Raw genomic sequence first — 13,255 nt, 5'->3', positions numbered from 1 at the left:
CAGGGCTGTGGGTTCTCCTTCGCGGAGGCAGCCGAAGGATGGTTTGGCGAAGTCACACTGAGCTGCTGATTAAAGGCGAGCCCTCCTCGACGGCTCCTAATTAAAGAGAAGCGAGGGCGCGGCGCTCCCTGTAATTACGGCTGCAGCCGGGAAAGCGATCGGAGGCGGCGCCCGGTCGGGATGCGAGGAGGACGGAGGCGGCGGCGAGGAGCTCCCGGCTCGTGGCCGCCTCCTCCTCCCCGTCCTCCTCCTCTGGACCAACCGGCAGAGACCCCCCCCCTCGCCGCGCATCTGCATCTCAGAAAATTAAATAAGGCTCGGCTGCCCATAAAGGAACGGGATTAATTTAGCCGCAGCCACGCTAATGAAAGCAGAGCATCGGATGCAATAAAAACGGGGGGATTTCGCCGCTTAATTAATCAATAAATCTTGTCACACCATTTTTTGGGAGCGGGTTGGAGGAGCCCCAAAGCTGCTGATCTTGTGGAAACCAGGAGTCTGCGGCGAAGGACCTGAGGCGGGCAGGGCGAGGCAGCAGAACCGGGGGAGAGAGGACCTCGCTTGGCCCCAGAGACAGGCTCCTTTTGCGTCCGCAGGGCACTGATGGGAGGAGAGAAGTGCCCGGCTGGGGCGGGAGGACAGAGGAAGAGGGCGGCTCCCCTTGGGTATCAGTCGTTCTGCCTCTGGCTTACCTACCTGGCAGGGAAGCGAGGGCATTAAGCGAGGAGGGGAAGAGCCACGAACTCACCTTGAGCTCCTGGGAGAAAAGGGGGGGGGTCTAGAACTGCAGTAAATAAATAAGTTGGGTGGCCTTTAAAATGTGACTTTAAAGGACAGCTACATTAGTAAAAAAAAACAGCTTTTGGAACACGTTATAAGCATGCAACACCAGGTGGTGCTGTCGAGCACAAAACTTTTCTATGTGATATTAAATGGTGTTTTTTCCTTTTGTTATAACAATGTAATTTATGACTTATTTATAGCGTCCTCCTCCCCCCAGTGTGTAGATCCACCCTTTGCGTGTGTTTTTTGGGGGGCGTTATTGGTTTTTCTTCATTGTCATGTTATGCATTCTGTGCTTTTGCGTTCTCAACCACCCTGTGATCTTGGATGAAGGACCGCATTTAAATTTAATCATAGGACCCAACTCCTAGGGGTCAAGGGGTTTTCGGCCCCCCGATAAAATATTGGAGGGCCCCCCCAAGTTGATGGCCATTGCCATTGAAATGGTTCGCATGTACCGTGTCATGTGATTGATTATGCGGGGAGGCGCCTACCTGGGCACCCCAATATTTTATTCAAGTTGGCACCGCTGACTTTAATGGCTAATCACCGCCATCCTAATTGCCTGCTTGCACAGCGGCGGCGCCTGTCCGAGTAAGCAGGAATTGGAAAGGTCCGCAGCCTCCGGGACCCGCAAGATGGATGAGGCGAAGGGAAACATTTGCAGCAGCTGCAGCAGCGACCCAGAGACTGGGCCTTGCGGGGAAAGGTCACGGCTGCCAAGAGGAGCTGTCCGCCGGCGGAGGCAGGGAGGGCGGGTGCGTGCGCGGCATCCCCAAAAGGGAGGCCTTGGCAAGCCATGAGCTCCTCCCGAGGTCCAGGAACCCCCACCCCGTTTCGGGAAGGGAGGCGGGCAGCTGCGGCTCCGCTTCTGGTGGTCGCGCGCAACCGGAGCGCATCGCTCTGGCCTCAACCGCGGCGCTCGGCTTCCCCCGAGACGCACGGGCGCACGCCCGGCGGAATGGCCGGGGATGATGATGATGATGATGATGATAATGATAATAATAATTTATTTATACCCCGCCCATCTGGCTGGGTTTCCCCAGCCACTCTGGGCGGCTTCCAGTAAACATTAAAATACGATAACCTATTAAACATTAAAAGCTTCCCTAAACAGGGCTGCCTTCAGATGTCTTCTAAAAGTCTGGTAGTTGTTGTTCTCTTTGACATCTGGTGGGAGGGCGTTCCACAGGGCGGGCGCCACCACCGAGAAGGCCCTTTGCCTGGTTCCCTGTATCTTGGCTTCTTGAAACGAGGGAACCGCCAGAAGGCCCTCGACGCTGGATTCGCTGCCGGGGAGCCCACGGTGCGGGGTGGGGGGAAGCGGAGGGAGAAACAAGCCTCTTGACCCGCCGCCCCCCAGAGAGGGGGCAGCTGTACCAGCCTCGCAGGGGTGGCTCTGTTGTTGCCGCCGCCGCCCACGCTCCGGAGATGCGCTTGGAAACCGAAGGAAGAAAGAAAGGGGAGGGGGAGAGCGAGCGAGCCCCTCCCGCGCAGCTAAACTAGAGCCCTCCCGTTCCTCCGCACGCCAACCCTGCGAGGTAGGCTCGGCGGTAGGGCAGCTGTCTCGTATTCAGGCGGCCTTCCGTTTGCTATTCAGTCCGCCCCAAGAAGGACCAGGATCTCGCTTTCGTTTTAGGGGGAAGCGCAGCAGCGGCTGAGCAGCCGCTTGGCAGGCAAGGCTGGGAGAGCATCTCTGCGCGAAACCCGGAGAGGCGCTGCTGCCGGCCAGTGCAGACAGTACCGAGGACGTAGATGGACCTGCGCTCTGACTCGGTATAACGCAGCTGGTATGCTGCTCCTACGGATCCTGCGCCCCCTCCCCAAAACTAGGCAGCGGCGCTGAAGCAGCAGCAGCAGCCCCGTCCGTTTCCGCCTAGAGGAGGATCTTCGGGGCAGAGGCTCGTTGGGAAGCCCAGGCAGAAGGAGCGGCAGGGGAGGGCTTCGAGGCGCTGCGCGGCTGATTGATGCTGGCATGAGCTGCCACAGGCGCCGTGGGGGGCTGCAATTGCACCGTCAAGAACATCGGGGGGGGGCAGCAAATCCACCCCCCGCAGCTCTGCCTGTCACATTTTCTCTCCATCCAACGTTTGGCTGGGCGGAGATGGAGGCCGGCGTTTCGTCTTCCTGCTGCAGACTCCGCTGGAGTTGTGGGGGGGGGGCGCAAGGAGGAGTAAGGGGGGGCTCTGGTTTCCTCCAGCTTGGAGGGACGAGTCAATGAGGGAGTATATAGTGGCTTTAATGAACGGGGAGCCCTTGCCTCTTCGCATAGGAAGGTAAGATTCTCACCGTGGCGGGCCAGGTTCCTGTGGCAAAGGAGCAAGCAGGATTCGCACCCAGAGCCCTCCCCCTTCATCCAGCAGCTGGTATTCAGAAGCAGGGCTGCCTCCAACTGGAGGGCAGGGCGTAGCCCATGGGGGAAGCAGCCTTCGCTGGCCCCCTCCCTCCATGAAAAGGCTGGCAGGTCTCTTCTTAGGAGGAATGCCAGCCCCACGGAGAGGAGGGCGCCCCTTGGCTGTATCCTGCCCCTCTGGTGTATCAGGCAGGTCCTGGGCAAGGGGAGCTTGCTGGGGCTAAGGGATGCCCTGAGGACCTTCTGCTCTCATGGCCAGGCTGTGGGAGAGGGAGACAGCCTTCCCAAACTGGCGGCTGCAGCAGAGCCCAGGCTTTGCCACATGCCAGCCGCTGCTGAATTTGAGACATGGCGTGCAGTGTCCCCTCTGCAAAGCCAGGGAGGCAGATGTTCCAGCTGCAGGGGGAGATAAGTCAGGCCATGCTCTGTCACTGAGACACATCCCCCATCTCCTCAGGAGCAAAATCCTTGCTTGGGGCGTCTTCCTTGAGTAGGAAAACAGCAGCAGAGACTCTTTTGGCTCCTCAAAGAGCAGCGGCGGCACAAAGCATGAGGGGGCCACAGCAGGTGCATAAATCTGTCATCCAGAATTGTTTGGGGTGGTGGTGGAGGAAGAGGAGATTGTAAGCAGAGGGGGGGGGACAAAGGGACTCAGGGAGATAATTACATAATCAGTCCTATAAAACCATATATATATATTGTTAGAAAGCACCATGAGAACCTCAGGAGAGGCTGCCGGGTCAGGCCAGTGGGGGCCCATCCAGTTCAGCATCCTGTCCTCCCCAGTGAAAACCTGCAGGCGGGACCTGGGTGCGAGAACCCTCTCCTCTCCCGTGGTCTCCAGCAATGAACATGATGCCTTGATAATGGCTAGGAGACCTCAAAAACCACCTCCTCCTTCTCCCCTGTTTTCCACCAAGCACAACTCTGCCATTCCACTATTTTGGGATTTGACTTCTGAGCAGTGCGCGCGCGCGTTGATTTCCCTTTTTTCTTCTTCATCATCATCATCATCATCATTTATTAAAAACTCTTCTTTTTTTACTTTGTGCTTCTTCAAAGAGGAATCCCAAACAGTAGAGAGTTCTCTGCTCTTGTCCGGATGCCCGATTTCACACAAAATACTTTTGGCACACACACAAAATTTAAGGGCACGTTCTCAGCCCTGACAAGTGAGGTGGGAGGAGCTGGAGGCAGATACAAGCAGGAAAAGAGTGTGTGGAGAAATTCAGATTTTCCGGAGAGAATTCCAAATGGAAAGCGCTCGAGTCCGGTCCCAAAGACGACACACCGAACAGCGAAAGGCTGGATTTACCCATCAAGTGTGGACAGACCCTAATTAAGTCTCTCCTAATTAAAATTGCCCCCCCCCCACCAATGATCCAACTTCCCCCACAGTTGTGGCCCCCCTGAACCCGCTGCAAAGGTGATGTGGCCTCTTTTTAAGGGGATGTGTCAAACACCCCCCCCAAACCTGACGATGGATTTACAGGAGCTCATTCAGAGCTTGTCTTTCATCGGAAATGTTTATGAAATAAGCCCTGCCTTGCCCGGGATTTATGCGCGGCACCGCTGGCGCATCCTTGGGCCTGCAAACGAGGCCACGAGGGAGCCGCTCCTCGCTGCTTCGGCTCAGTTCGAGAGGCTGCAAATCAAAGTGTGCCGAGAGGCGGCCACGCCAGAGCCTGGCATCAAAAGAGACATCCTGATAAATAAATCAGCTTGCTGGGAGCCGAGGTGCACAAGCAAAGTGGTGGTTCCCCCGTTGCGGCTCTGCCGGCGGAAATTCTGAAGTGATGCAGGCAGGCAGCTGGACAGACAGGCAGCTGTTGGCCTCCACCTGCTCCTCCATCCGACACATCTGGAATGGGAGGTCAAACTCTCTTCACACAGCGCAGAGTCAAACTCTGGAATTTGATTGCACAGGAGGCAGGGATGGCTTTGAAAGAGGATTGGGCAAATTCACAGAAGAGGAGGAGGGGGGGGGAGAGGGCTGTTGAAATCTAGTAGCCATTATGGCTTCCTTCCAGCCTCAGGCCTTTCTGGCCCTGGCCAGACCATCCCTTGCAGCAACTGATCTTTGAAGAGGGGGCTGCTGCAGGATTTTGAACCCCAGAGTAACCCTCACCAGTGTGATGGCAGAGGGAAGCTCTTCTTGCATGCCCGTGTCTGGGTCCCCCATCCAGGTCCTCGTCTGACACTCTAAGGCAGGCACCCCCAAACTCGGCCCTCCAGACGCTTTGGGACTACAATTCCCATCATCCCTGACCACTGGTCCTGTTAGCTAGGGATGATGGGAGTTGTAGTCCCAAAACAGCTGGAGGGCCAAGTTTGGGGGTGCCTGCTCTAAGGTAAAGGACCCCTGGACGGCTAAGTCCAGTCAAAGGCGACTCTGGGGTTGCGGCGCTCATCTCACTTTCAGGCCAAGGGAGCCGGCGTTTGCCCACAGACAGCTTTCTGGGTCATGTGGCCGGCAGGACTAAACTGCTTCTGGTGCAATGGGACACCATGATGGAAACCAGAGAGCACGAAAACACCATTTACCTTCCCACCACAGTGGTACCTATTTAACTACTTGCACTGATGTGCTTTCGAACTGCCTGGTTGGCAGGAGCTGGGAAAGAGCAACAGGAGCTCACCCCATCACAGGGATTTGAACCACCAACCTTCCAATTGGCGACCACAGCGCCACCCGCATCCCTAACTACCACACAACACTGCCTCCCTTCCTCTCCCTTTCTCTGGGGATCTCATGTGGGCTACTGGATCTGCTACCTTGCAGGAGTGCCTCCTCTTGGACTCCACTTAATGCTCTCTGTGGCGTATATTTGGGAATAAAGCAAATACTACAAAAATGATGGCAGAGTTAGTTCTCCAGTGCTGTCTCCTCCAAAGGAGACCAAATCCACACTCCATCGCCCTGCTCCTGGAAGGTCTCACTGGCCAGGGAATCAGAGAATGGGTGACAGCAGCGGCAGGAGCCTAGACAACACAAAACACTGTTGCTGTAGGTAGGTTTTATTTTATTTGTTTTTTTATCTTACATTTTATAAATGTACATTCAGGTTTTTTCCCTTTAAATTTTTTGGAGGCCCCCAGGAGAATAGGGCCGTAAGATAGAGCTTGTTGAGCTTATATGTAAATCCGGCACTGGCCCAAGGTCACACACTTGGCTGTGGAGTGGCAGGATTTGAACCCTGGTCTCTCCCAAGTCCCAGGCCGACCCTCACCACAGCACCACACCTGCCACCACATTGCAAGGAGAAGCAGGGGAGCTGTGCCTCAGTGTGTGTGTGTGTGTGTGTGTGGGAACTGAGTCTGAGCAGCCAGAGTCGGGCCGGTGCTTCTCCTGCAAGCGCCTGCAGCTGACACGGAAGAGCCTTGTCTCCTCGCATCAGCACAAGCGCCGTTGTCTCCCTCCCTCCGAGCAGCGTCTCCCCAGCGGAGGGGGGGGGGGAGAGTGCGCTGCTGCTGCGGCATTGCTCTCCTTTCCTGGCGTTTCTCTCTCTCCCCCCCCCCGCTTGTTTATCCAGCCTTCCCTTGCAGGAGTCATTAGTCACGCGCTGCAGCTCACATCGCAGGGGGGGGGCCCTCTTCCTCCTCCGCCCTGGGAGTGGGGCTGACCCGGCTTTCCCCCAAGGTGCTCTGAGCTTACCTGGGCTTCGCAGGGAGGGCTTCTTTGGGACTGTTGCAGGAATTTATGTATAGGTTGGGGGAGTTTGCCCCTCCAGCAGATATCATGCACATGCAGCCCACTACCAAAACCAGCACAATCACTTTTGTGACTTGTCCCCACAAAACACTTCATCACAGATTTTTCCTATCCACTCAAAGGGTCTTTGCTGCAAGATACCAAATGTAAGAATTCACTGATAAATGCATCTATGTACTGGCTCATATAGCTTTTACTATATGGACCTTTGCTGGCAAGGTGATGTCTCTACTTTCTAAGATGCTGTCTAGGTATGTCATTGCTTTTCTCCCAAAGACACCTGCCTCTTCTACGATTCTATGTAAAAACCCTTCATATATTTGAGGATGGCTCTCACGTTACCTCTCCTCTTTTGCAGGCTAAGCATCCCCGGCTCTCTCAACCCTTCCTCGTGAGGACTGATTTCTGTGGGATGTGAAACACAAGAGCAGTCAAGTACAACATTCTTAGAATGAGCATGTTGGGATACTGCCAGGGAGATGTCCATCTGAGCCCAAGCTCGGTGCCGGACGATCCATCGACCTCCCGTAGTCACGCAGTATCAGCAATTTAGCGACACTAAGCCTCTGGCTTAGTGCACACTCTTAACAGCAGAATTCACACAGCAAAAGTTGCACAAGCAGGACAGCATATTTACAGTTTATTTTGCGTAGGTCAGAACAAAAGAAGACATGACCGTCTGCTCCGACTGCTCAGGCAAAACAGACAGAAAACGAAAGGAACAGACACAACATAAACATCCTGTGAACAGGAAATACGCAGGCTGTGACACAAACATCCTGCTGCCTTTTAAGGTGGAACGGAAATATCCTAACATCCTCCCCCTTTCCGTGTAACCTGTAGTACCTGTGGTTCAACCCAATTGCAACCTCTGTACGTAAACCTTAAGTTGTTCTCTGTTAACAACCTTAGACAACAGATCAGCAGGAATTTCATTTCCTGGCATGTAGGACACCTGAATGAGTCCTTTCTGAATACACTCTCTTGCACGATGTAGCTTAATCTGCAAGTACTTGGTCCTTTGCTTGCAACTCTCCGAGTTCAGCAAAGCCAAACAAGATCTATTGTTTACCATGAGCATTCTCCAACCAAGCACAGAATGCCTTGAACCTAGGAAATGCTTGCGATTTCTGCTCGAGCATAAACACATGAATGTACCTGGAAAAAGAATCAATTAGAACCATGAAGTACCTTGCCCCTCCCAAAGAGGGCGCTAGAGGGCCAACCAGGTCTGCGTGAACTAGCTGGTAGGGTTTGGAAGCCTGCCTGCTAGACTCCTTGCCTTTTGGAGCAACCTTCACCTTGTTCTCTGCACAAGATACACATTTCATGTGAAATTTGCAAGGTTTGATGTCCAAACCTTCAACCAACTCAGGCATCTTGGCTAGCGGTTGCCAAGAGAGGTGACAAAATCTTCTATGTGCATCGTGAATGCATCCTGCATGAAGAACCTTGTTAGTTTGTGCAACACAACAAGTATCAGCATTAGACACAGCAACATCATCATAAGTTAGACAGAACAAACCATCCATCAACTTTGCATGCCACATGTCCTCTTTGCCTTTTCTGATGACACAGACAGTCCTCTTGAAGGAAACCTCAAAACCACGCCCAGTCAGCTGTGGTACACTAATCAAATTGTCCGCAGCTCCTGGAACAAAAAGTACATCTCTGATGGTAGTATGCAAACTTGCAAGTTTCACAGTCCCAACTCCTGTAGCTTGCAAAGTCCTTCCATCAGCCAGGTGGACCTCTCCATCTTGAGGTGTGAAGGAGATAAACAGATGGCGGTCTTTGGTGAGATGGCGCGTCGCCCCAGAGTCAATAACAAACCTGGCCTTGGCCTTGTTTCCCACCGGCGTGGGCTTTTGCAGCTTGCCTTTAGCCTTTGGTGAAGCTGTGCCAGCATACAAAACCTTGTTTTCCACTGGCGAGGGCTTTTGCTGCTTGCCCCCCTACTCCTGGCCATCAGACTTGCCTTCAGCCTTTGGTGAAGCTGTGCCAGCAAACAAAACCTTGTTTTCCACTGGCGTGGGCCTTTCACCCCCCTTTTGCTTCGGGCCATCTGCAGGCTTTTTCCTTTGTTTACTTCTGGCCTTCCGGCCTCTGCAAAGTTGACCTTGGCTCCCATGGGAAACAGAGCTCTCAGCTGCCGACTCCTTGGCTCCCCCTGGAGGCTGGAATGCTGCCTGGGATGACATCACAGTCAGCTCCCCCTGCAGCTTGCAACCGGTGCCCTCGGCTTCCGTGCATTCACTCGCATTCTGGGAAACAGCCAGGACCTCCGATGCAGTCAAACTCTGGGCTGGGATGACTGGCAGATGGGCTATCTTCAAAGCATTCCACATCTGACGTGCAGTCGTGTTGCCAGCTAGCGTAGCAATTTCCTCCAGAGAGACGGACAAGACTATTACGTCTATGGCTCTCGAATTCTGAGCCTCCCATCTCCCTGTCAGAGGAACTGGAGGGGCTTCACAGACAGTATGCCACAACCCAAACTGACGCAGCAAACTCTCACACCATTTTGCCCAGGTCTCATAATTGTCCCGATTTAACTTTGGGCACTCAGCAGCTTCAGAGGCTTGGAAAAACTCCATTCCAGCTCTTAACCTCAGCCGTGAGTCTTCTTCACTTCAGAGACTCCTTATCTCGGCACCCATAAATCACGAAGCCTGCTTGGCTCGGCTCCCAGGCCAATTAGGCCAGCCGGACATCAAAGAGGCTGCCGCGGCAACAGAAAAGCCTCTGCTTTCGCTTTTCCCACACATACCTCAGCAGTCTGTCGCAGTCTTACTCTCCTGCAAGTGCCGTGAATCTGGGCCCGAAACCTGTTGTTGGGATACTGCCAGGGAGATGTCCATCTGAGCCCCCAAGCTCGGTGCCGGACGATCCATCGACCTCCCGTAGTCACGCAGTATCAGCAATTTAGCGACACTAAGCCTCTGGCTTAGTGCACACTCTTAACAGCAGAATTCACACAGCAAAAGTTGCACAAGCAGGACAGCATATTTACAGTTTATTTTGCGTAGGTCAGAACAAAAGAAGACATGACCGTCTGCTCCGACTGCTCAGGCAAAACAGACAGAAAACGAAAGGAACAGACACAACATAAACATCCTGTGAACAGGAAATACGCAGGCTGTGACACAAACATCCTGCTGCCTTTTAAGGTGGAACGGAAATATCCTAACAGTTTGCACATGGGGAGGAATGTTTGTCCAGCCAGCAGGTAAACTTCCTTTTTCCTTCTAGGCTGGGACAGACTTCCTCTGCATGTGACTAGAGGTGGGTGTGGCCTCACCTGTGCAGGTAATGACAAAAACATAGGGCAGGGCAGCCATCTCTCTCTCTCTGACTACATGCATCGAAGTAGCAACATCTGCTTAGCCAAAGATGCCCTCTTGGCCTCCAGCCAAGAGAGGACAAAGGAACTGTCTCCTTATGAGATAGTTTCCAGGTGTATGTTACTTTTCTAAGCTAGGTCTGCCTTCTGGGATCCTATTGTGAACAGAATGATGTGTGAGTAAACCTTTTTACACTAGAAGACTGTCGTGTCTTGTCTTTTATGAGGGGGAAATACCAGAACAGTTATAGTGAGCCTGAGCAAACGCATCCGCTGTGAGTTTAAAAAGGGGAATGTTAATCTGCTAAATTGTGAACTTGTTTACACAAGCTGGAAAGGCTATAATCAGACAATATATCCTCTCCTGCATCCCTGAACATTCCCACAATTTCTAGGCCCTTAATCGCCCCCCTCTCTTGGGATCCACCACTGCTGTGAGGAGGGAGCAGTTCTGCCTGACTCTCTGGACATCTGGACCTGCCTGGCATGTAGCCGTAACTGATAGCCGCCCTCCAGGGCTGTCTCAGTCAGGGAAGACTCTTTCCCATCACCAGTGAGATTGAGACCCTTTCGGAGGAAGCAGACGGGGGTGGCGGGTGGAGCAGGAGTTAAGCCTTGGGCTCCAACAACTGCAAAATGCGTGTTTAACTCTGGAGGGGTTAATTGGCTCCATGTCAGGAAAGCATGCTCCTGTCACGGCAGGCCCTGCTGCTGAGACGCGGCACATCTGTCAGGGCTGCAGAGCTCAAACCAGTATAAAGGACAAAGTGAAACTTGAGTGATATTTTTTAAGAAAGAAACCTGCCCCCCTGCCCCCGCTGCCTCTGACCATGCCTTTGAAACCATAATTAATTCATCGGCCGCCTGCCATGTGCAGCCATCACTCATCCTGTTTGCCAACTTGTATCTCAAACGAGAATCGCTCCTCTTAGGCCGTTAACACCGCCTCGCCCTCGTTTGAAATACGGCGTTGGCATCTGGGCGGCGGGATAATTTATGGCCTCTCCTGGCGGCGCCTTGCCTCTCCCTCCGGCTCCTTGGGCTGCGGTGCCTTCAGAAGATAAATCTGCAATCTTCTTGGAACTGAAGATCAATCGCCAATTTAACTTTCCCTCCTCGCTTTGATCTGGAGAGCAGTTTGCTGGGAGGAGGGAGCAATGGAGGCACCAGCGCTGGGAAAGATAGCGCCTGGCGCCTTGAGATTTGCCCCCTTTGGGATCGCGCCCCACTTGGGACCAAGATGGAAGTCCAGCAGGTGGGCCTCACCCCACTGGCTCCATAAACTCATCCCCAGTCCCCCCACTCACCCTATAAAAGCTTATTCGGAATAGCGATTTGCACAACCAGCTCAGGAATATAATAACACAATAAAATTCAAAACAGTAGCAGCTAATTGCACATTTATTCAAAACCCAATTAAACCTATTTAGTTTATTTAATTCAACAAAATGGATGAGCTTGATTCCGTGACACTCTCTTTAAACCTCCCTCGCCTTGACGCTTAGCTAGGGAACCTCTCAGTCCCCATTGACACCTGAAGCCTCGGGGGAACCTCCTGAGTTTGGGGGCGAAGGAGGCTGGTGACACTTGGCCGTGCTTCTCCATGTGGCCCCTGAATGAAGAGGGGCTGCGTGGGGTCTGGGCTGGATGAGGGGGAATGAGCTGCGCTTGAATCTGGCAAGACAGAGGCAATGTGAGTGAACGAATCTCACGTGTGGAAAACAGGTTGCTCACCTGGCCTGGATGGGTCTGCATTCTCCGTGAAAGGACAGGAACACCGTTTGGGTGCTTCTGGATCTGTCTCTGCCACGGGAGGCCCAGACATGCTGGCTACCAGCTGTGACTGATGCCACAGCCTGCATGAGAGCAAGAGAGAAAGTCATGGAGGAGGAGACGGCTATCATTGGCTATGAGCCATGACAGCTACGCTCTCCCTCCAGCGTTACAAGAATATTAAGGTCTCAAATATAGAATAAATAGTCATAAATGCACACATATCTAAGTATGTGGATTTGTAACTGGCTGACTGACCGAACCCAAAGGGTGCTCATCAATGGTTCCTCTTCATCCTGGAGAAGAGTGACTAGTGGGGTGCCACAGGGTTCTGTCTTGGGCCCGGTCTTATTCAACATCTTTATCAACGACTTGGATGATGGACTCAAGGGCATCCTGATCAAATTTGCAGATGACACCAAACTGGGAGGGGTGGCTAACACCCCAGAGGACAGGATCACACTTCAAAACGACCTTCACAGATTAGAGAACTGGGCCAAAACAAACAAGATGAATTTTAACAGGGAGAAATGTAAAGTATTGCACCTGGGCAAAAAAAATGAGAGGCACAAATACAAGATGGGTGACACCTGGCTTGAGAGCAGTACATGTGAAAAGGATCTAGGAGTCTTGGTTGACCACAAACTTGACATGAGCCAACAGTGTGACGCGGCAGCTAAAAAAGCCAATGCAATTCTGGGCTGCATCAATAGGAGTATAGCATCTAGATCAAGGGAAGTAATAGTGCCACTGTATTCTGCTCTGGTCAGACCTCACCTGGAGTACTGTGTCCAGTTCTGGGCACCACAGTTCAAGAAGGACACTGACAAACTGGAACGTGTCCAGAGGAGGGCAACCAAAATGGTCAAAGGCCTGGAAACGATGCCTTATGAGGAACGGCTAAGGGAGCTGGGCATGTTTAGCCTGGAGAAGAGGAGGTTAAGGGGTGATATGATAGCCATGTTCAAATATATAAAAGGATGTCACATAGAGGAGGGAGAAAGGTTGTTTTCTGCTGCTCCAGAGAAGCGGACACGGAGCAATGGATCCAAACTACAAGAAAGAAGATTCCACCTAAACATTAGGAAGAACTTCCTGACAGTAAGAGCTGTTCGACAGTGGAATTTGCTGCCAAGGAGTGTGGTGGAGTCTCCTTCTTTGGAGGTCTTTAAGCAGAGGCTTGACAACCATATGTCAGGAGTGCTCTGATGGTGTTTCCTGCTTGGCAGGGGGTTGGACTCGATGGCCCTTGTGGTCTCTTCCAACTCTATGATTCTATGATTCTATGATT

Source organism: Podarcis filfolensis (assembly GCF_964270895.1).
Source record: "Podarcis filfolensis genome assembly, chromosome: 8".
Classification (NCBI taxonomy): Eukaryota; Metazoa; Chordata; class Lepidosauria; order Squamata; family Lacertidae; genus Podarcis; species Podarcis filfolensis.
This window is presented reverse-complemented; position numbering follows the sequence as displayed.